General features: G+C 43.6%; 1 long non-coding RNA gene across 1 annotated transcript; it reads left to right on the plus strand.

Moving 5' to 3' along the window:
* The first annotated feature begins 8299 nt into the window (after positions 1-8299).
* Positions 8300-18681, plus strand: LOC141139222 (uncharacterized). Its single transcript, XR_012243740.1, has 3 exons — positions 8300-8479; positions 9244-9372; positions 18167-18681. It is a non-coding gene; the product is annotated as an uncharacterized lncRNA (long non-coding RNA).
* Positions 18682-24046: the final 5365 nt, after the last annotated feature.

Here is a 24046-nt window from a genome sequence, read left to right on the forward strand (position 1 = left end):
CATGTGGCAGGTGATGTGACAATCCGCAACGTATGACAGGTGACGTGGCAAGTGACAATTCGCAACATGTGGCAGGTGATGTGGCAAGTGACAATCCGCAACATATGTCAGGTGACAATCCGCAACATGTGGCAGTTGATGTGGCAAGTAACAATCTGCATCTGGGGGCAGGCGACGTGGCAAGTAACAATCCACAACGTGTGGCAGGTGACAATTCGCAATGTGTGGCAAGTGACAATCCGCAATGTGTGACAAGTGACAATCCGCAAAGTGTGGCATGTGACGTGGCAAGTGACAGTCCGCAGCGTGTGGCAGGTGACGTGGCAAGTGACAATCTGCATCTGGTGACAGGTGACGTGGCAAGTGACAATCTGCATTTGGTGACAGGCGAGGTGGCAAGTGACAATCTGCATCTGGTGACAGGTGAAGTGGCAATTGACAATCCACAATGTGTGGCAAGTGACAATCCGCAACGTGTGGCAAGTGACGTGGCAAGTGACAGTCCACAGCGTGCGGCAGGTGACGTGGCAAGTGACAATCTGCATCTGGTGACAGGGACGTGGCAAGTGACAATCTGCATTTGGTGACAGGCGACGTGACAAGTGACAATCTGCATTTGGTGACAGGGGACGTGGCAAGTGACAATCTGCATCTGGTGACAGGTGACGTGGCAAGTGACAATTCGCAATGTGTGGCAAGTGACAATACGCAACGTGTGGCAAGTGACAGTCTGCAGCGTGTGGCAGGTGTCGTGGCAAGTGACAATCTGCATCTGGTGACAGGTGACGTGGCAAGTGACAATCTGCATTTGGTGACATGCGACGTGGCAAGTGACAATCTGCATTTGGTGACATGCGACGTGGCAAGTGACAATCTGCATCTGGTGACAGGTGACGTGGCAAGTGACAATCCGCATCTCGTGGCAAGTGACAATCCGCATCTGGTGGCAGACAAGTGACAATCTGCATCTGGTGACAGGCGACGTGGCAAGTGACACACTCAGGGCTCCCACTGATTCTGCATTATGGTGAGTTGAACTATTTCATTTTATATTACAATGTAATAATAGAAATAATGCGCTTCAATCATCCTGACACCATAACAACCATGGTGCTGTGATGATTGAAGCGCCAACACCAGTCATTTCCTTGATAAATTGCCCCCCAAAAAACGTATTTTCTGGCAGTGCCCCTCCCGAGACTAGACATGCTACAGCATAAACTGCCTTTTCCCAGTCTGAGTGCTGCTGTACAGGGGATAACAAGGTTGAAAATTTGTATGTGTTCCCTGGGGGTTGTAAACCTAAATCATCCTTATAAAAGGGTGAAAAAGGAGGGGTTGGGTATACAAGGGACATGTTATTTTTTTTAAAGGAATACACAACTACACAACACAAAAAATGATGTTTTTATATATGCCTGGAGTTCAGCTTTCAATTACCTTCAACAGTCTAACCTAAAAGAAGAAAATGTGAAAAAATATTCAACGGACAATGAAATTAACAAATAAAAGGTAAATAAAACCCAACTCTGTGGCTGAAGCTTCCACAGTTTTTAGTCTGTATAAATGAGGTTGCTTCATAGAGAAATCTTTAAATATGCAAGGGTATAGAAGAGACTATGGTAAGCCGAAGCAAACACAGACAAAGGTATGAGGAAGTTTGTACGATGAACCCAGTGTAATGTAACTCCCATCTGAAATGTCAGAAAAGTAACAATAACATGCATTCAAAGAGACATTATTAATCACAGCCTTGAGCAAGTTTTATGGTAAACAACAACTCCAAACCCCTTCAGAAGTATTGTAACAAGGACCTGCCAGTATGATCAATACATCCATTAATGCTTTATTGTTTCTATGTGGTATAATAAACAGAGTTTGGCTCTATGATAACCAGGGTTTGGCTCAATGCACACACTATAAAGGCTTTTCTCCTGGCCGGAGAAAAGCAGCTCCAAAAACGCGCCTAAGCCGCATTTTTGAAAACGCATCTAGGCACGTCAAGCGCTTGGGAATTTATCTATTTCATTGGCCAGAATATTAATTTATTCTGGTCATTGAAATGAAAAACTGTTCAAGCACTAAACGTTCCTAGCGCTTTAGCGCACTTTGGTGTTTTGTATGCCAAAATGTCTTCTCTTGAACACAAGTCATGTTTTTATTTTTTTCTGCCTCTAAACTCTTGTAAACACCTGCACTATATTACCAAAAGTATTGGGACACCTGCCTTTACACGCACATTAACTTTAATGGCGCCCCAGTCTTGGTCCATAGGGTTCAATATTGAGTTGGCCCTCCCTTTGCAGCTATAACAGCTTCAACTCTTCTGAGAAGGCTGTGCACAAGGTTTAGGAGTGTGTCTATGGGAATGTTTGACCATTCTTCCAGAAGCACATTTGTGAAGTTAGGCACTGATGTTGGAGAGAAGGCCTGGCTCGCAGTCTCCACTCTAATTCATCCCAACGGTGTTCTATCTGGTTGAGGTCAGGGCTTTGTGTGGGCCAGTCAAGTTCCTCCACCCCAGACTCGCTCATCCATGTCTTTGTGCACTGGTCCAAATCATTTGGTGGAGGGGAGATTATGATGTGGGGTTGCTTTTCAGGGGTTGGCTTGGCCTCTTCCAGCTAAGGGAACTCTTAAGGCGTCAGCCTACCAAGACATTATGGACAATTTAATGCTCCCAACTTTGTGGGAACAGTTTGGGGATGGCCCCTTCCTGTTCCAACATGACTGCGCACCAGTGCACAAAGCAAGGTCCATAAAGACATGGATGAGCGAGTTTGGGGTGGAGGAAATTGACTGGCCTGCACAGAGTCCTGACCTCAACCCGATAGAACACCTTTACGATGAATTAGAGCGGAGACTGCGAGCCAGACCTTGTCGTCCAACATCAGCGCCTGACCTCACAAATGCACTTCTGGAAGAATGGTCAAACATTCCCATAGACACACTCCTAAACCTTGTGGACAGCCTTCCCAGAAGAGTTGAAGATGTTATAGCTGCAAAGGGTGAGCCAACTCAATATTGAACCCTACAGACTAAGACGCCATTAGTTCATGTGCGTGTAAAGGCAGGTGTTCCAATACTTTTGGCAATATAGTGTATATGTGCATGGACACAGGCTAGCATGGAGGGGCATTCAGAGGCAGAAAAAAAAAATCAAACACCCATGAAACAGGCATTTTTTAGCTCAAGTGTGCATGCGGCCTTAAAGTGTATACGAGCCAATAAAAAAGTTAAGGATTAAAACCCCTGTCAGGTTTCCATTGCTATACTGGGGAAGATCCTGGTGATCACAAGGTGATGTGAAAAAACAGTGTTCGAATGTTCAAATTTCCTCTAAATGGGCCGGAATTCTAACAGTAGGTGGCCCTGTCAGCTTGACAAAAGTTGATTTCCTAAAGGACCTGGCCTGAAAATTGTCAGCCAAACAGTGCCTGTAGCCAATCCCCTGCAGGCACTATTCAGGTATTCTGACAGCTGACACTCATAGATGCCAAAATACAATGGACTGGCGGGGGAGATTCATCCATCTGTGGTGTTAATGTGGATGGAGAAATCTGTTATGCCGCGTACACACGATCTGGATTTTGGTCGGAAAAAGATATGATGGCTTTTCCGACGGGATTCCGCTCAAGCTTGCCTTGCATACACACGGTCACACAAGTTCTCTGAACTTTCGACCGTCAAGAACGCGGTGACGTACAACACTACGACGATCCGAGAAAATGAAGTTCAATGCTTCCGAGCATGCGTCAAATTGTTTCCGAGCATACGTAGGAATTTTGCGTGTTGGAATTGCTACAGACAATCGCATTTTCGGATAGGAACTTTTTCTGACCGAAAAATTCAGAACCTGCTCTCAATCTTTTGCTGGCTGGAATTCGACCAGCAAAAGTCCGATGGAGCATACACACGGTCGCATTTTCCGACCAAAAGCTCTCATCGTTTTTTTTTTTTTGCTGGCCGCATTTCCAATCGTGTGTACGCGGCATTAATCTTCTGTTCAGCTTGCAAGCTGAATGAATGAAATCTATTAGTGTATGGCCAGCTTCAATATTGTCAATGTAACATGAATAGAGAGCAAATCTCCCAATGTGAATACTACTTCTGACTATAACTCTCTAAAAGGGGATTTCCTTTCACCTGTTGTGTCCGGAGTGCAAAATGTGAGGGTATGTCTTGGTAATGGGCGACAGATAGCAAGGAAAAAAACATCCCTGTTCTGTCTAAAACTAACCAAAAAAGTTTTGGCTTTAGGTATATTTTAACATCATGGCTTTCAATAGGTTCAATTTAATGGCCAGTGGCAAAGATCAAAGCTCAGGCCATTTAGGGCTTCTGCAAGGAATAATATGAGCACTTCTGACCTTTGGAAAATCTCAATGGGGCGTATCCCTTCCACTTCTCAGTAATGCCCCGTACACACGGCCGGATTTTCCGATTGGAGCGTGTTGTCGGAAATTCCGACCGTGTGTGGGCTCCATCAGACATTTTCCATCGGATTTTCCGACATACAAAGTTGGAGAGCAGGAGATAAAATTTTCCGACAACAAAATCCGTTGTCAGAAATTCCGATCGTGTGTACACAAATCCGACGGACAAAGTGCCACGCATGCTCAGAATAAATAAAGAGATGAAAGCTATTGGCCACTGCCCCTTTATAGTCCCGACGTACGTGTTTTACGTCACCGCGTTCAGAACGATCAGATTTTCCGACAACTTTGTGTGACCGTGTGTATGCAAGACAAGTTTGAGCCAACATCCGTCGGAAAAAATCCTAGGATTTTGTTGTCGGAATGTCCGAACAAAGTCCGACCGTGTGTACGCCCTATTAGAGGTACATAGTCCTATAATACACAGCGGCAGGTACCTGCATATTTGAGGGCAAACAGATGTCTCCTTGCCTGCTTTTTCTGGGGAGCCATCTGCTAATCTATGACAACACTTATCTGAGCAAGTTGTCATATTCATTACTTTATTGTACCTGAGCAGGCTTACTTAATATACTTTTGCTCCCTTATTTAGCCTGAGTTTGACAATTAAAGTGGTTCTAAAGGCAATTTTTTAAATAAAAATAAAAAAAGAGGCTATTCTTACCTGCTCCGTGCAACGATATTGCACAGTCCCTTACATAGTCAGTCCCTCACATCTTCTTTGGCGGTCCCCCTGCCGGCGCTCTCCAATCCTTCTTCGTATGAATGCCCCCATAGAAAGTCACGTGCTATTGGGGGGGGGGGCACACATGCTGGCATGCTCCCGAGCTGGGCTGTGTGTGCCATAGACAAACACAGCATGGCTTGGCCATGCCCCCCCACAGGATTTGACTTACAGCAGCAGGAGCCAATGGCGAGAGCAGGAAGACAGGAGAGAAGAGCTGCAGCCGGGCATAGTGCCTGCATAGTGCCTGATTGATAGAGGACTCAGGTAAGTGTTTGGTGGGAGTAAGGAATAGTTAGTGGGGTGTTTTTTACCTTAACGCATTAGGGTAAAAAAATACCTAGATTTTAGAACCACTTTAAACTGGAGCTTTACCCTCTCAATCATTTACTATTTTTAATTTGAACGCTGCTAGCCTTCATAAATAGATAGGAAGGTATAATATATTTACTTGTGGTAAACTTTTTTTTTTTTCTTCAGTTGTTTCCTGGTTTCTAGCTTAGACAAAAATTATGTCATACATTCCAGGAGTCATCATGGGCATTTTTTTCTTTCATCTGGAGGGGGGGACTTTCACAGGTAAGCACAACCCCCTGCCTACATGCCTGAACTAAGGGCAGATGGATTCCAGGAAGTAAATGCTACATGAATCATTTGCCCTCAAGAAGGCCATGGATAGAAATGTTAGGTGGGTGTTTTTCAAAGTGATTTCACAATAAAATAAAGCATTCTGGATGGGCGAGTTCTCCTTGCATATAAAAAAAAAATGAATTAAATAGCGTTTCCTGTTTGTGGTTCTCAGATGCAGTTAAATTCTGCTTTAAGCTAGAGTCAGAGGTCACTTAAGATCTAACAGTGGCTGTCCTATCTGTAACAGCATTACATAACGGACCCTTGTAGTTAAGAGAGATGTAAATAACTATGGAATTCAGTTATCCAAGTATGACACACACACCAAGAAGCTGGAAAACATAATGTGAGGTCAAATAGTTCAAAGGACTGCAGCTGTCAGACTTCAGGTCCTTGACCCTCAATCTCTGACTCTCAAGCTGCACAGTCAGACTAATGCCCCGTACACACGGTCGGACTTTGTTCGGACATTCCGACAACAACATCCTAGGATTTTTTCCGACGGATGTTGGCTCAAACTTGTCTTGCATACACGCGGTCACACAAAGTTGTCGGAAAATCCGATCGTTTTTAACGCGGTGACGTAAAACATGTACGTCGGGACTATAAACGGGGCAGTGGCCAATAGCTTTCATCTCTTTATTTATTCTGAGCATGAGTGGCACTTTGTCCGTCGGATTTGTGTACACACGATCGGAATTTCCGACAACGGATTTTGTTGTCGGAAAATTTTATCTCCTGCTCTCCAACTTTGTGTGTCGGAAAATCCGATGGAAAATGTCCGATGGAGCCTACACACGGTCGGAATTTCCGACAACACGCTCCAATCGGACATTTTCCATCGGAAAATCTGACCGTGTGTACGGGGCATTAGGCTCCATTCACACTAGCGCGTTTTTTGATGCATTTTGCAGAAATGCATGGGAATATGTTAACATGGGTTCCTATGGAACATGTTCACATCCATGCCTTTTTGTACCTCTGCATTTTTGGAAAGGGTCAGGGACTTTTTTCATGCAAAATGCAGCATTTTGCATGTAATAGAATTCAATGGATAAGCATCAAAAACGCAAGTGCAGCGTTTTTGCAGCGTTTTTACAGCGTTTTTGATGCGTTTTTGGCTTTTTTTTTTTTTTTTTTAGACTGTATACAGTCTAAAAAAAACTGTAAAAAAAAAACGCAAAATGCAAAACACAGCAAAAACGCTGCAAAAACGCTGTAAAAACGCTACAAAAACGCTGCTCAAAAACGTGGCAAGCATGACAAGAAAAACTCCAAAAACGCTCAAAAGCAACATGCATAGGTGTGAATCGAGCCTAAGGCCCCATTCACACTAGCGCGTTTTTTGATGCATTTTGCATTTTGCAGAAATGCACGGGAATTTTTTAACATGGGTTCCTATGGAACATGTTCACATCAATGCTTTTTTGTATCTCTGCGTTTTTGGAAAGGGTCGGGGACTTTTTTTCATGCAAAAAGCAGCGTTTTGCATGTAATGGTTTTCAATGGACAAGCATCAAAAACGCAAGTGCACAGTTTTTGCAGCGTTTTTGCAGCGTTTTTGGTGCGTTTTTGGTGCGTTTTTGCCTTTTTTTTTTTTTTTTTTTTATTTATTTTTTTTGTAATTTTTTTTGAAGACTGTAAAAAAAAATGAAAAAAAAAAAAAAAAAAACGCAAAACGCGAATCGCGGCAAAAACGCGGCAAAAACGCGGCTCAAAAACGTGCCAAGCATGAAAAAAAAACCTCCAAAAACGCTCAAAAGCAACATGCATAGGTGTGAATCGAGCCTAAGGCCTGATTCACACCTATGCATTTTTAGTGCTTTTTGCATTTTGCATATTCATACTACAGAACGTGTTCCATAGGAGACCATATTAAATGGACTGTAGTGCAAATCTGCAAAATGCAAAAAGCACTAAAAATGCATAGGTGTGAATCAGGCCTTAGGCTCGGTTCACATCTTTGCAGTTTGCTTTTGATCGTTTCTGCAGTGCTTTTTGCATTTTTGCACGTGCGATTTTGCCACAATTTGCATTTTTTATGCTTTTTTTTTTTGGCCAATTTGCTGTTGGGCAGATTAAAAAATGCAAAACGCAAATCATGGCAAAATTGGAGTAAAATCGCGGCAAAAACGCACTACATGCTTTCCTGCACTTTCTCCATTGAAGTCTGTTGAACCAAAAAAGCACTGTTTTGAGTTTAAAAAAGTCCCTGACCCTTTCCAAAAACACAGTGGCTGAAAAAAGCATAGATGTGAACGTGCCCCATAGGAAGCCATGTTAAATGAACTGTAGTGCGTTTCTGCAAAAAGTACCAAAAAAACACATAGGTGTGTACCAGGCCTGAGACAATATAGACAAAAGGGGGCTGTTCTGTCCACCAGATGTCTTGCTGATGTTTTATACTGGCTATTTGTACCCTTGTTGTTAAATTTACATGCCAAATATGTAATTTACTTAAGACAATCATATGTGGTGTGCAGGCTCCATATAGCATTCCTTTTTGGTATTGCTGCAGTTTTGTTTAATTGTTTATTGTATGTGTAAATAAGGAAGTTGTCAGCAAGCACGGAATTCTCGGTAGAATCTTGGCAGGAAGTGAACCATCCACCATTCTTTTCAACACATTGCAGGAAGCAAGTCATGTCTTTTACAATCTATCGCCATCACCCCTTAGAGAACTTAAAAAGTAAGTTTTTATTATCTCATCTTGTACTGTATATAATTGTTTATGCAATGTATGCTGTATTGTATGCAATATTATTCTTATTGAAGTCTATTTCTGTTATTTGTAGTTTCACCTGGCTTGTTCTAATAAAACTGAGATCAAAGAAATATGGTATCTACAGTTATTGGGATAAGAAGGTTTAGCTAGTTGTCCCAGAGACAGAACAGGGGCAACTGAATAATTCTTCTGATAGGCAGAGGCCATGTGATCCTAGCTTAGGCTGTTCTGAAGCATCGTATTTGTAGTCATGGCAAGAACAGTGTACTTTTTTCTTCCTAAAATAGGCTGACAAGCACCATAGGAGACATAGTAAAGCTGGCCGGCCATACATAGATTGAAATAGAAATTTCAGTCAAAGTGTGGCCTCTACGGCTGAACAGAAGCCAATCTACTGATCGACTTCTGTTCTACAGCTGCTTTATCAGCGCTGCAGGCAATAGGCTGCAGCACTAATCGGTGTATTCTGACAGAAAACAATAGTGCAGTGGGGAGGATTGCCCCATCTACCTCGAATGTGTGGATAGAGGAATCGGTTCAGTTTTTTCATTTAGTTCGCTGGCTAAACAAAAAAAACGAACTATGTCCAGATATTCTATTATGCAATAAAAGCTGTGCCCAAAAAATGGCAAAAGACTAGTCACCAGTATTGTATGTAGGCTCCCTGCAATAGATTTTTTCCTAATTAATGACTTACCATGCCTTATTCTGTATTTTCTTCATATCAGAGCAGATGACTGTTGATCTGATGACCGGTTGGGGAAATGATTAAAAAGCAGCCTGAGAGATCTAGAAAGCAGAGATCCACAGAATGAATGAATCAAAAGCAGTGAGATGTCTGAAAAACAGCTTTTCAGGTACAGTTTTCACTCCAGCAAAAACAGTGAACAGCACAGCAGTAACATCATTGAGTCTTACTCCAAATCTAGTGAGACTGGAAGTCAGAGGAAGCAGTGCTTTAGATGATCTCACGCTGCAGATATAGAACTATAAGGCTGTAGTCAAAGGACTATATACTACTGCTATTTTTCAGAAGAAACTCAAGACATAAGGTTAATTTTTCAGGGCACTGCTAAGACAAAATTTATAATTCTAAATGTTCCCAACAAGAGAGCAAATCTTCAGTTTAGTTCAGGTCCACTTTAAAGCTTAATTCATATTAGCAAGGTATATATGGCTATTCCACCTGCAGTAAAAGCATGTGAAGCAGGGGTCTCAAACTGGCGTCCCTCCAGCTGTTACTACAAGTCCCATCAGGCCTCTGCCTTTGGGAGTCATGCTTGTAACTGTCAGCCTTGCAATGCCTCATGGGACTTATAGTTTCGCAACAGCTGGAGGACCACCAGTTTGAGACCCCTGATGTAAAGGAATGTGTTTTGTAAACTGAGTTTTTATGAGTGTAGTGCTTACCCTTGAAGGAGATGATGTTTTGTTGGTTCCCCTGTTCCCAGTGTCCATGACTTTCCAAGCAGCACCACGCTCTTCAACACAGCAGGGTGCAAGGGTGGATATTTATTGCATCAATATACTGTACCTAATAATACATATAGTAAAGAAATGGGAAAACTGCAATAATTAATTAAACAAGTGTGTGAAACGGGGAAATATTGACGTATACAAGTAATAATAAACAGGCAGAACAGAGAATGACCCCTAATCCCTATACTGGGGAGGTCCTGTCTAAAGGGCAATGCTATGGCAATGATCCAGCAGTCTTACGTTGGGGCCCAAATTTTGCATTGGATTGTTCAAAATTAAGTCTCCAAAACCTAGGGTATTAACCTGTCCTGCTCTTCGTCCAGGGTTTAGCAGTGTCATCTTCAGTGACGTCCTCTCCATGATCAGGTGGCAATACCAGGTTTGACAGTAGTGTTCCCACAGACCAGGGAACGTCTGCTACTCAGCCTCCCTGTGTCCCTGACACTGCGGCAAATTGACCCAACCGCAGCCTCTTATACAATGTGTGTCCTTCCACCATGTCCTGTATGTGACTCCTCTAGCCTAGGAACAGTCCTTCCTTTTTTTTTCCCCTTTCCAGAGCTCTGATAATGCTGGGATCTGTAGTTGCAGAGCTAATCTGTAGTACTGGCTCAGTCTCCCTGGGGATTACATTCCCTGCAACTCAAAGTTCCCAGCAGGCTGTCCTTCCCTCAATCCACAGCAGCTCAGTTTCCTCTTCCTCTCTGTGATCCCGCGTGGTGGGCCAACTTACTCAGGCTGAACACAGCAGCAGTGGTGAAAATAGCCCGATCTCTGCTGCCAGACAGAGCAGCACTGTGGACCAGAGCAGCAATGGACCAACACTACATATTTTTTTCTTTTTCAGTAACAGCATATCAACATGCAGCAGAGAGAAATTGTACCATGCAAAATGTTTTGTTGGGCCCCACCGATTGTTGGCCATGGTAAAAGGTTCATTTTTGTTAAGAACACGGTTTCCTTTGTGGCTCTTGGCACTTAATCATATGACATGTCAAAGCTGCAATCGCAGTTGATACTAATATATTTCATTCTGTCAGACACTGTTAATGTATTGTCGGTGACACTGACTGAAGGTACCACTCTAATCATTGTATGAATAGGTAAACATCCCACTCAGGGACATCAGCCCAACATATCTTACTAGTGAGGCTTAGGAAGGGCTGCAGCTGTGGCTGTGTTTATTATTCCCAGACTGGAGATCCACCCACCCCTTAACAGGTATGACGTCAGGCATGTGATAAACGTGGGGTAACAGTGAAAAGAATTTAAATAACCATCAACCAATCAAAAAAGAGCAAGAAACAAAGATCCACCCACCCCTTGACAGGTATGACGTCACAAGTTCCGCCAAAAGGCTTAGAAAGATGAGAACAATATCACAGACTTAAGAAAAAACGTATGAGAAAAGGGGTTGCCAAATATAACAGTTTATTACCAACCCGTGTGTGTTGTCTAGATGGACTTTTTAATGTGGATCCTCAGTGACTGTCAAAATGGACTTGATGCTAGAGAGCATCTGTATACAGTGCACGATCTGGATACAGATCAGCACCAGTGCAGGTATCAGTGGTTGCAAGTCGGTTCAGATCACAACAGCGATCGCCCACCTCGCATGCACGATGCGCCGGCGGTAACCAAGCATCAGGGGACGCTGCAGTGCTGGGGCCGCTGATGTCATTAAAATGTGTGAAGTCAGTGGACCCCACCCATCTAGGCAGGTTGCGTAGAGGGGAGTGGAGAAGAGAAGTGAATGTGAAGAGCATGAGTGAGTAGAGAGAAACACAGCCATCAGAACAGCGGTAAAAACAAGGAAGTGAAAAAGATGAATGGAAGAAAATGTTTGGGACCAAGGAGTAATGGAGAACAAAGGGAGATGTAAATAAATATGGATTAGTAAAGCAGGTCAAGAAAGGGAAGAGAATGTAGACGTGTGTGTGTGTGTGTGTGTGGGGAGGGGGCAATGGAAAGAAATATCCATAGTGGAAAAGGAAAATAAATGGAGTAATTAGGAGAAAATAATAAGAAAAATAAAATAAAAAGAAGAAAAGGAAGAAAAAGAAATAAGATTAATAATGAGAAATAGATGTAGATAAATGTACTTTTCCCTGCATATAATGAACCTTGAGTTTCATTTTAAACGTAGTCGATTATGTCTCTTGTACCCAGGTTTTTGCGCCCTCTGCCCCCCCTCCTTCCCCCCAATTTTTCCCATCCTACTAATTTTCTTCTTCTTCTTCCTCTTCCCCTTCATCTTTTTTTTTCTCCTCTTTTTCTGTTTTTTTTTTTTTTTTCTTTTAAAATGTTTTTTGTTTTTTTCCTTACTTTTATTTAATTTTTATATTTAATTGTATCTATTTATTTTTAATCATTTATATTATCATTATTTATTTTTATTTTATTTATTTTTTATCATTATTATTCTGTATATATATATATATATATATATATATATATATATATATATATATATATATATATATATATATATATATATATATATATATATATATATATATATTCTTATTTTTGCATTTATTTTTATTTATGCTTATTTTCATTTTTATATTTACATTTATTTTTATTCATTTTTGTTTGTTTGTCTTTTACATTTATCTACATCTATTTCTCATTATTAATTTTATTTTCTTCCTTTTCTTTTATTATTTATTATTTTCTCCTAATTTCTCCATTTATTTTCCTTCTCCAGTATGGATATCCCCCCCCCTCTACATTCCCTTCCCTTTATTGACCTGCTTTACTAATCCATATGTATGTACACCTCTCTTTGTTCTCCATTACTCCTTGGTCCCAAACTTTTTCTTCCATTGATTTTTTTTTTTTCTTTTTTTTTCTCTTTTTCACTTTCTTGTCCCCCTTCCTTGTTTTTACCGCTGCTCTGGTGGCTGTGTTTCTCTCATTCACTTGGTTACCGCCAGCGCATTGTACATACGTGGCCAGCGATCGCTGTTGTGATCTAAGCCAACTTGCAACCACTGATCCCTGCACTGGTGCTGATCTGTATCCAGATCGTGCGCTGTATGTATACAGATGCTCTCTAGCATCAAATCCATTTTGACAGTCACTGAGGATCCACATTATTAAGTCCATCTAGACAACACACACAGGTTGGTAATAAACTGTTATATTTGGCAACCCCTTTTCTCACCCGTTTTTTTCTTAAGTCTGTGATATTGTTCTCATCTTTCTAAGCCTTTTGGCGGAACTTGTGACCCCAATTTTTAATGCACAGCAGGGTGCGATTCCTATTTCTGCACTGTATACATCTAGTGGCACGTTAACCAACTGCCCCAAGGTGATTATGGCTGAGCTGGTGCAATATTTGTACAGATTTATATCAGCCTAAAGCCTAATACACACGGGCCAAATGTCGGGTGGCATCGTCTGTCCCTTCTTCTGTCAAAGGGGCATGACCGAAAAAGGTCTGCCGATCGGTTTCCAATCAGCACTTTCAGCCAATGGCTGTACTAATGTCACTGTACTAACGTCAGATAATTAGTATAGCGGCTCTTCCTGAGCTGTCAGGGTTTTTTTCGCTCAGCCCTTCTGGGTTGAACGAAAAAAAAAACTACTAGTGTGTATAGGGCTGAAACGATTAATCGATATTATCGATAATAATCGATAATGAAAATCGTTGTCAACGATTTTCATTATCGATTAGTTGGTCCGCACCTTCCTTCTGTCTGTCCGTCCGTTTTAAATCCTCCCTCCCTGTGTCCTCGGCGCCGCCATTTGTGACCAGGCACGTCTGCGCCGCCGCACGTCCACGGCGCGCCTCTCCTCCTCCTTGCTGACGTCACCCCCCCCTGATCTTCTCAGCCCCGCCCGCTGCCTCGAGGGAACAGAGAAAAAATCCTCCCTCCTGTGTCCTCGGCGCCGCCGTTTGTGACCAGGCACGTCCGCGGCACACCTCTCCCCCTCCTCCTCTTTGCAGACGTCATCCCCACTGATCTCAGCCCTGCCCGCTGCCTCGAGGGAACAGAGAGGCGAGGGCAAGAAGCGAGGAGAGCCGAGCTGCTCATTAATAGTGAAAGGTAGCAGCTAATAACACAGTAAAAACAGCACATTTTTATGACCGGGCACCATCCTAACAGTATTACTGGGGAGGGAGGGGGGGGGAATGCCCCATCATTGGTGTTCCTGGGAGGGAGGGGAATAGACATAGTGCCCCATTGGTGTTCCTGGGAGGGGGGGGAATAGTGCCCCATTGGTGTTCCTGGGAGGGGGGGGGAATAGTGCCCCATTGGTGTTCCTGGGGGGGGGAATAGTGCCCCATTGGTGTTCCTGGGGGGGGGAATAGTGCCCCATTGGTGTTCCTGGGGGGGGGAATAGTGCCCCATTGGTGTTCCTGGGGGGGGGGGAATAGTGCCCCATTGGTGTTCCTGGGAGGGGGGGTGCCTGGAGTAGTAGTTCCCCATCATTGCTTTTCCTGGGTGGGAGGAGAATAGACATAGTGCCCCATTGGTGTTCCTGGGAGGGGGGGGGGTAGTGCCCCATTGGTGTTCCTGGGAGGGGTGGGGGGATAGTGCCCCATCATTGGTGTTCCTGGGAGGAATAGTGCCCCGTCATTGGTGACCCCGGGAGGAATAGCGCCCCGTCATTGGTGACCCCGGGAGGAATAGCGCCCCGTCATTGGTGTCCCCGGGAGGAATAGCGCCCTGTCATTGGTGACCCCGGGAGGAATAGCGCCCCGTCATTGGTGACCCCGGGAGGAATAGCGCCCCGTCATTGGTGACCCCGGGAGGAATAGCGCCCCGTCATTGGTGACCCCGGGAGGAATAGCGCCCCGTCATTGGTGACCCCGGGAGGAATAGCGCCCCGTCATTGGTGACCCCGGGAGGAATAGCGCCCCGTCATTGGTGACCCCGGGAGGAATAGCGCCCCGTCATTGGTGACCCCGGGAGGAATAGCGCCCCGTCATTGGTGACCCCGGGAGGAATAGCACCCCGTCATTGGTGACCCCGGGAGGAATAGCGCCCCGTCATTGGTGTCCCCGGGAGGAATAGCGCCCCGTCATTGGTGTCCCCGGGAGGAATAGCGCCCCGTCATTGGTGTCCCCGGGAGGAATAGCGCCCCGTCATTGGTGTCCCCGGGAGGAATAGAAAAAAATGGCACATTACGATTTTTTTTATGATTTTATCCGATTAATCGATTAATCGAAAAAATAATCGGCCGATTAATCGATTATGAAAATAATCGTTAGTTGCAGCCCTAAGTGTGTACTAGGCTTAAGGCACGGACCTCTCTGCTCCAGCTTACTTGATTCTTGGATCAGTTTCTTCTACCGAAGCTTTCACTGTCGCATAAGCGCTCTCTGGACTCCCCTATCATGGAGGAAGAGTTAATAGCAGCAATTGCCTCTTTCCTGAATTGTAAGGCCTCAGGGGAGGATAGTTTACCAATTGAGGTCTATAAACTTTATGCCGCAACACTAGCCCTACAACTGTTGAAGGTGTACCGGGTTGCCTTGCAGAGAGGCTGTCTCCCTGATTCCATATCCAGACAGTGGGGGTTATTTATTAAAGGAAAATCCACTTTGCACTGCAAGTGCACTTGGAAGTAAAGTTGCTGTAGATCCAAGGGGGACATGCAAGAAAAAAAAAAAATAGCATTTTAGCTTGTACATGATTTGATAATAAAATCAGCAGAGCTTCCCCTTATTTCAGATCTACCCCTTGGATTTAGAGCGACTGCACTTCCAAGTGCACTTGCAGTGCAAAGTGGATTTGCCTTTCGTAAATAACCCCCATAGTGTTACTTTTAAAAGCTGGTAAGTCCCCTGCGGACCCAAATTCGTACAGGCCTATTTCTCTGCTACACATGGACGTGGAAATTCTTACCAAGATACTAGCTGGACGCCTAAACAAATAGAGTACTACTGTAATACATTCTGACCAATCTGGTTTTATGCCACTAAAGTCCATTAACATCCAGAGAGTCTTTTTGAATATGCAAACACAGGCTGATAATGTATGACATCGTTCATTCCTCTCACCGGATGCTAAAAAGGCATTAGACAGCCACTCCAGGCCCTATCTTTGGCTTTGGAGACATCGTTATCTCCTGTGTCAAATTGCACTTGCAATGCACTTTGCCACGTTTCAGGAAACGCGTGGCAAGCGGGATTTAAAATAACTGCGTTCAAACCTGTGTGTTTCTAACTGCGTGGTAGCCCACACAAAAACACGCAACACATTTTTTAGAACACATGCGTTCTGAGCGTTTCCTGGGTATTTCCAAAACGCACAGAAATGCGCATTGCAACTTGCGTTCAGAACGCGCTGCAACCCTCACAGAAAATGCGTGCTTTGCTGTGCGTTTGGAAAATGTGCAGAAATGCGCGTCGCGCTTGCATTGCCATTTCCGCTGCATTCGCATCTGCGCATTGCAGAACATACGTCCTGTTTGCATTACCATTTGATCACAGCTTCACCTTTCTGAGTGCAAGACAACCCGTAAGAAAATGCACGATTTGCCGTGTATTTCGAAAAAACAGGTGGCAACATACATCACAACATGCATTATTGTTTGTTTGCATCTGCACCTTTCTGAATGTACGGCAACCCGCAAGAAAACACATGCATTGCCTTGTGTCACGAAAATGCATGGCATCTGCGTGTTTTCGAACGCATGTCAACCTATAAAAAAATGCACATCTTGCTATGCATTTCTAAAAGGAGCAGCAATGTGCGTCACCCGTGCGTTACCATTTAGGTTGCATTCTCATCTGCACGTTTTCGATCGCACGGCAATCCACAAGAAAATGCACACTTTGTCATGCATTTCAAAAATGTGCAGCAATGTGCATCATGCTTGCGCTGTCACTTAGGCTACATTCACATCTGGGTGTTTCCGAGCGCATGGCAACCCGCATAAAAAACACATGCTTTGTCGGCAACGCGCGTTGTGCTTGTGTTACCATTCGTTCACATTTACGTGTTTCTGAACGCATGGCAACCCATAAGAAAATGCACGCTTTGCCATGCATTTCAAAAACACGCTGTAATGTGCGTCAGGCTTGCGTCACCATTTAGGCTGCTTTTGCACCTGCGTGTTTCCGTATGCATGGCAACCCGCACAAAAAGCACGCATTTAGTGTACATTTTGGAAATGCGCATCGCTTGCTTGGGTTGCTTGCAGATGTAACCTCAGCCTAATTGTTAATGACACCCCGATCCAGATTAGCAGATGCGTGTTTTGCCGCATGACAAAACGTGCTACAAACGCGGCACAGTGCACACTGGAAAAAAACAGGTGACACTCCATGACTGAAAAGGTTCTAGAGCTACTTTGGGGCATGTCTGATGCACATTTACGCTGCAAAATCATGCAAAAAAAACGAACGGGAACACTCCTTTCTGGTACTGCTCAAGGTTGAATAGAATGTGCCTGGTAGGAAGTTTTTAGGCAGCAAGCATAACCGGGGGGAGAGGTGAGGGTTACAAAAAACACTGATCCATTAAAGGCGCACAGGAATGCTTCTTATCAGTAAAGCCGCATTGAAGCTGTTTTGAAGTGGTGCAACAAAGTCAGCACTGGAAGTGGTGCTGCTTTCGTGTCACATAAGTGTGAACCAGGGCTCAAGAAGATCTATAGTTACAGCATACAAAAACATATTTCGAGGGGCACACCCTAAAATGCGTTTAAATTCAAGATGGTGCTGCTATAAGACCAACAAACAGTACAAAACATATTACAGCGCACACATTCAAGAATGACATTTCCTGCAGGCTAGTTAAAAACACCTGAACATATTCAGAAAACCCCCGTATTTTTTTGAATATGTTCAGGTGTTTTTAACTAGCCTTGCAGGAAATGTCATTCTTGAATGTGTGCGCTGTAATATGTTTTGTAATATAGTTACAGCATACACGTTAATTTCATAACCTAAGAGTTGTAATAACAATACATTATACAAACAATAAGTATATTTGATAATCTAATGTAAGCTTACTTGAAAAATCTTCTTTCATGTTGTGAGTGTTGCCTGTCTGCTGGCCATCTCTTTCCACAACTTCCTGGATTCCCTGCATGCTTTGCAGCTTCTCCTCTGCTGTTTACATTCATTTTCTAAAGGACTACATATCCCATGGTACCTTGCTGTCTGTAAGCAGCGATTCCTGTACTGACTCCTGAAACTCCTACCCTCAGCATCTCAGAAGACAGGCTCTGTGAAATGGACAGCAGTGCCTACTCACAGGGCACAGTGATTGGGTGGCACAGAATTCAAGGAAGTAAATGTGTGGGGATCTTCACAAAGTAAGTTTACAATCTTTAATATCATTTAGATTAAAAGGAATAGGCTAGAAATATTTGAAATGCAATGTGGAAATGAATATCTGGTTTTACATTTTGATCCCGCTTTAAAGTGGTTATAAAGGTAGAAGGTTTTCACCAAAACCATTGCACAGAGCAGGTAAGTATAACATGTTTGTCCTTTAATATATCAGGTATATAGCAGGTATCGCAAAAAAAATGGTCTGGTCACGAAGAGGGGTAAATCTTCCGGAGGTCAAGTGGTTAAATGCATTTACATTGAATATTTTTATTTTTTTATTTAATTGGGCCTGATAATAAATAAATGCTTTTAAAGCTAAGATTCGATAAGGTATCCACGTGGTTGTCATAATGCCTGACGTGCTTTCCGAGCTACATGATGAGGGTATCACTGATCTTCATGCGGTTTTCATGTTCATTTCATGCAGCTGATGTGCCTTTTCATGCTCATTTAGTACATTTTTTACAGGAATTTCATGCTGATTTGTACAGTTTGTATTCAGTGGGAATGTCTGGAGTGTATCTGCATCATAAATCATTTATGTAAAAGTCTAACTTTAACTAGAGAGGCCCATGTGATTACTAGGACGTTTTGCAGCATAATGATCTCAGTTCAAATTATGTGTCCTCCTGGTTAGTACATTGATTCTCCAGGATAGAGCAGGCATGTCAGACTCAAGGGAAACAGTGGTCTGTACTGTATGATTCTGCAAGGGGCCGTGCTCTGTATATTGGGGGCCAAAGCTATGTCATTCTGTAAAAATATGACTGAACTTTGGTACTAATAAGTACTGTACTGTAAGTGTAGCTTACATTTTGTTATCCATGAGAAAGGGTCTTTTGAAACACTTTTACCGCTTGCCGACCAGCTCACACTATTATACGTCGGCAGAAGGGCACGTACAGGCATATTAATGTACCTGTACGTTGCCCTTTAAGAAGCAGTTTGTGCGCACGCACGCCCGCCCGCCGCGAGCTCCGCGAGTGTGATCACGGGACCCGCGGACTCGATGTCCGCGAGGATACCCGCAATCGGGAAGAACGGGGAAATGCTGATGTAAACAAGCATTTCCCCGTTCTGCCTAGTGACACTGACACTGATCACAGCTCCCTTTAATCGGGAGCGGTCACACACACAGCCCCCCCCCCCCCCCAGTTAGAATCACTCCCTAGGACACACTTAACCCCTTCACTCCCCCCTAGTGGTTAGCCCCTTCACTGCCAGTCACAGTTACACAGTAATCAATGCATTTTTAATTGCACTGATCGCTGTATAAATGTGAATGGTCCCAAAATAGCGCCAAAAGTGTCGGATCTGTCTGCCATAATGTCGCAGTCACGATAAAAATCGCTCATCGCCGCCATTACTAGTAAAAATATATTAATAAAAATGCCATAAAACTATCCCCTATTTTGTAGACGCTATAACTTTTGCACAAACCAATCAATAAACGCTTATTGCGATTTTTTTTACCAAAAATATATAGAAGAATACGTATCGGCCTAAACTGAGGAAAACAAATGTTTTTTTATATATTTTTTGGGAATATTTATTATAGCAAAAAGTAATAATGCGTTTTTTTCAAAATTGTCGCAATTTTTTTGTTTATAGCGCAAAAAATAAAAAATGCAGAGGCGATCAAATACCACCAAAAGAAAGCTCTATTTGTGGGGAAAAAAGGATGTAAATTTTGTTTGGGAGCCACGTCGCACGACCGCGCAATTGTCAGTTAAAGTGACACAATGCCGATTCGCAAAAAGGGCTCTGGTCTTTGGGCAGCCAAATGGTCTGGGGCTAAAGTGGTTAAGGAATATCTAGATGCAAATTGGTAAATAAAGCGTAGCCTGAACAAACAGCTAGCACCCCATTCATGTCATGCATAACCGTGCTAATATTCATTCATGCAAGTCAATGTGAATGCATCCTAAAGCCTAAAGCCTCGTACACACGATCAGATTGTTGGCCAACAGAGTGTCAGACTTTTGTCCTGTGCCAGGAACTTGTCTTGCATACTGACGGCACACAATTGTCGGGAAAAACAAACACGAACATAGTGACGTACTACGTGGAATTCCAGCTCTTGAGCGCCACCCTTTGGGCTCCTTCTGCTAATGTCATGTTTGGTGAGCATTGATTCTGAGCATGCGTGTTTGTACTTTGGACTTTTGTGTGCCGGACTTGTGTACACACAATACGAAAATTTACTAGCCTGCCATCCAACATTTGTTGGCCGAAAGTTGGACAACAATTGTCTGATGGAGCATACTAATGGTCGGATTTTAGGCCAACACAATTCCCTGCCGAAAATCCGATCGTGTGTACGAGGCTTTAGGCTGGCCAAACATCATGCAGTCATCTTTCCTTCAACCATGGGTTTGAAGGAAAGAAAATTGCTTGATTCTCCCATTATCACAGTTAGTGTTGATGGGGGAATCCCTCCTACTGCGCTATTGTGCTCTGACAGCGGGTGGTTTCTCCATCCCTGGCATTTGAATACAACGATCACTGCTTTTGGCTATAGTTGGGGACAGTGATCGTAGGAAAGAAAACAAACCCCACAATCTGGTTGTACTGAAGTTGATCAATACATCGACCTTAGTACAACCAGCCTGCCCATAGATGGATCGAAATCCGGTCAGTATATGCTGAACTGAATTCAAACTGTCTGGCATATACTGAAAAAATGTATTTCATGCAACCACGGGATACAGGAAAGAAATTTGCTTGATTCCCCCAACAATACAGACAGCGCCGATGCAGGAATCCCTCCTGCTGGGCTATTGTCTTCTCCCGGCCAGGGGGGGCGGAGAAGGGCAGGGGAAGCCGTCCCCGCCAGGAGAAGACAGTGATTATCGTTAGCAGCTATAGCAGCTGCTTGCAATAGTTGCAAGTGAATCCGGTAGGCTGGTTGAACCCAAGCTGATCGATTGATCAACTTGGGTACATTCAGCCTGCACATTATTGGTTTGAATCTTGGCCGCTTCCTGCTGAACTGGCCAAGATTCGAACTTTGTATGGCCAGCCTAAGTTTATTTATTTTTCTGGGCTGCGGTCCTGGTGACTGTCAAATGGTGGCTTTCGGAGGATCCAGCTAACCCCGCTTCTTCCTTAGAGGCGGCAATCCTGGGTTCCTATACGGAACTAAGAAATCTGATTCACAGGGGTCTCAGATCTAATCCAAAGATAACCCTTCCTATGAAGACAACGCTTAGAGTATGGGATGCCGTTAACAAACAGTTGGTTGGACCAGATGTGTGGTCTCCGACATCCCCCCTGTGGGGAAATCCTCGTCTCCCCCACTTTCGTACCATCCCTGATCCGGTGGCCTGGGCCAGATATAGGATAGTAGCATTAGGGGACATAATCTCTCAAGGACAATTGCTCTCTTTTGACATTCTCAAGAGAGAACGTGGCCTACCGAATCATATGTTCTTTAGGTATCTCCAATTAAGACATGCCTTCCACTCTCAATTCCCCTCTCGAGTAGCCCTGGACATGTCGGTGATGGAAGTTGAGCTTAGGTCCCCTGATGCTGTAAAGACATTATCTACTTTATATAATATTCTGGCCACTCTTGACACATCTAGAATATCTAAGCTATTTGACCTCTGGAAAAATGATATCCCGGAGTTAGCGAATGATGATTGGGAGGAGGGCATCCAGCAATACTTGCCTCTGGTGGTCTCGGCAAGGGACAGATTTATACAATTAAAATTTGTTCACCGGGCATACTATTCCCCGGCACGCCTAATGAAAATTTATCCTGACTGTACGGCAAATTGTCCCAGGTGTGGGGCAGATGGGGCGGATTTTTTTCATATGGTTTGGTCGTGCCCAGGGGTGGTCGCTTTCTGGAGGGATGTCCTAACTGACATCAACATGGTGGGGAAGCTAACAGTCCCCTATAGCCCGATTCCTCGCCTGCTGGGTATTTGTGACTTTTTGGAAGTCCCCTGGGGGAAAAAGCTATTTATTTTGTACACCACATTCTACGCCAGGAAAGCGATACTATTTCAATGGAACCAGCCTGCTTCACCTACTAAACAATTATGGCAATCTTTAGTAAACGCGGCATTGCCATTATATAGGTTAACATATCTGGGCAGGAACTGTCCCAAAAAGTTTGAAAAGATTTGGGCAGTCTGGGTAAAGGCAAAACATTTGACCAGAGAGTGACTGGGGTATGTAAATGAGGGGGGACCCCCCCCCCCAGGTGATTCTCCTTCTTTCTTTTTTCTGTATCCTACCCTCTGATTTAACATTACTGCCAAGTATCTCCTTTCACCTGCGAAGTAGGATTTGTGCCATGTAACTGATACATATGCTGTGAATGGATAACTGCTTAAATATCAAATATGTGAACCTATTTTTCTGTTTGGTTTCTGTTTTTGAAAATCTGTAACTCGGTCATGTACGGTACATTTTTTCTGAGTATCTTAAATAAACTTTATGTTAAAAAGTTTTTTTTTTTTTGTTTGTTTTTTTTTTAAATCCTCACAAGGAACTGCACTTACATTCAATAAGGTATCCCTTGTGCTGGTGCTGGCTGTCCTGGTTGAAATCTACCATCCTCTGCCCCTCTATACCCTTGCAACTGTAATCTTCAGGTGCTGCAGTGGGTTAATACAGCCGCTGGATCTCTCATAGGCATTTGTCAAGAGCGCCAACTATGCCTGTCCTTTCCACCACTTCTTCTTTCATGGAAGTTTGGAAATGAATGGCTGATTTCATAGCACCATGCATTGGAGTGCCATTCAAACTGAATGGTGCACCTGTTACCATGCATTATGGTGCTAGGCTGTTGCAGAGAGCAATGAAACAAGATGTAAGAGGAAGGGCAAATAAGTCTTTTACCTGTGGCATGTTATTGACAACCTAATTTTGAATTTTCTGTATTGTATGACAAGATGGTGGCACCCAGAGGTGAATGTCACATATTCCAAGAGGCATCAGCTTCTACACTGGAACATCTGGAGGAGGACAGACCTGGAGACACCTCATCAGGGTTCTGGCCTTAAAGAGGAACTGCAGTCTGCTCACATAATTTGTAATAAAAACCATCTTTGCCATTCTGAAGTTTCTCTCCAACCACTTTGTATATTATTTTATATATAATGGGATTCTGTACTTGCCAAATATGCTGCAGAAATCTCCTTCCACTAAGTCTCACTGCATCAATTTTAACTGTGGGCAGCTGAAGCTGCTGCCTGTTCTTTTTCTGGATTTACACACAGAGGCACACCTCCAGCTCTGCAGCTCTCATTGGCCCTCTTATGACTCATTCCCCCTCCCTTCCTGGCAAACTCTCAGGAGAGTGAGAGAGAGAGCTGTGCTTGATGTCATAAGCCTAGGCTTTTTACCAAACAAGAAACAGGAAGTGGGTTGTATAAGGGATTTACTGGCAGAAAAAAATGTTTTACGATCCAAAGATAAAACAACAAGGGCAGAAGGTTTAATAGATGGAAAGTTGAAAAAATGACCGAAGGTGAAGGTCCGCAGGAAGAGACAGCCAGCTCCTGATGATGTCAGAGAGGAAGATTCCCATCAGGTGTGGGACTCAGCATATAGCAGCAGATTACAGCTCTGTGGGTGAGTGGCTTCATTCACTACAAAACGTAAGAAGAGACATAGAACATTAATACAGAAGGGTGAAGTTCCTGGATGCATGACTTTTAGCCTAAAGCTGGCCATACATGACTCAAATTTTGGCTGATGTCTGCTGAATCTGCTCAACATTCCAACCGTGAGTGTCC

The sequence above is a fragment of the Aquarana catesbeiana genome, linkage group LG01, assembly GCF_042186555.1.
Source record: "Aquarana catesbeiana isolate 2022-GZ linkage group LG01, ASM4218655v1, whole genome shotgun sequence".
In the NCBI taxonomy this organism is placed as follows: Eukaryota; Metazoa; Chordata; class Amphibia; order Anura; family Ranidae; genus Aquarana; species Aquarana catesbeiana.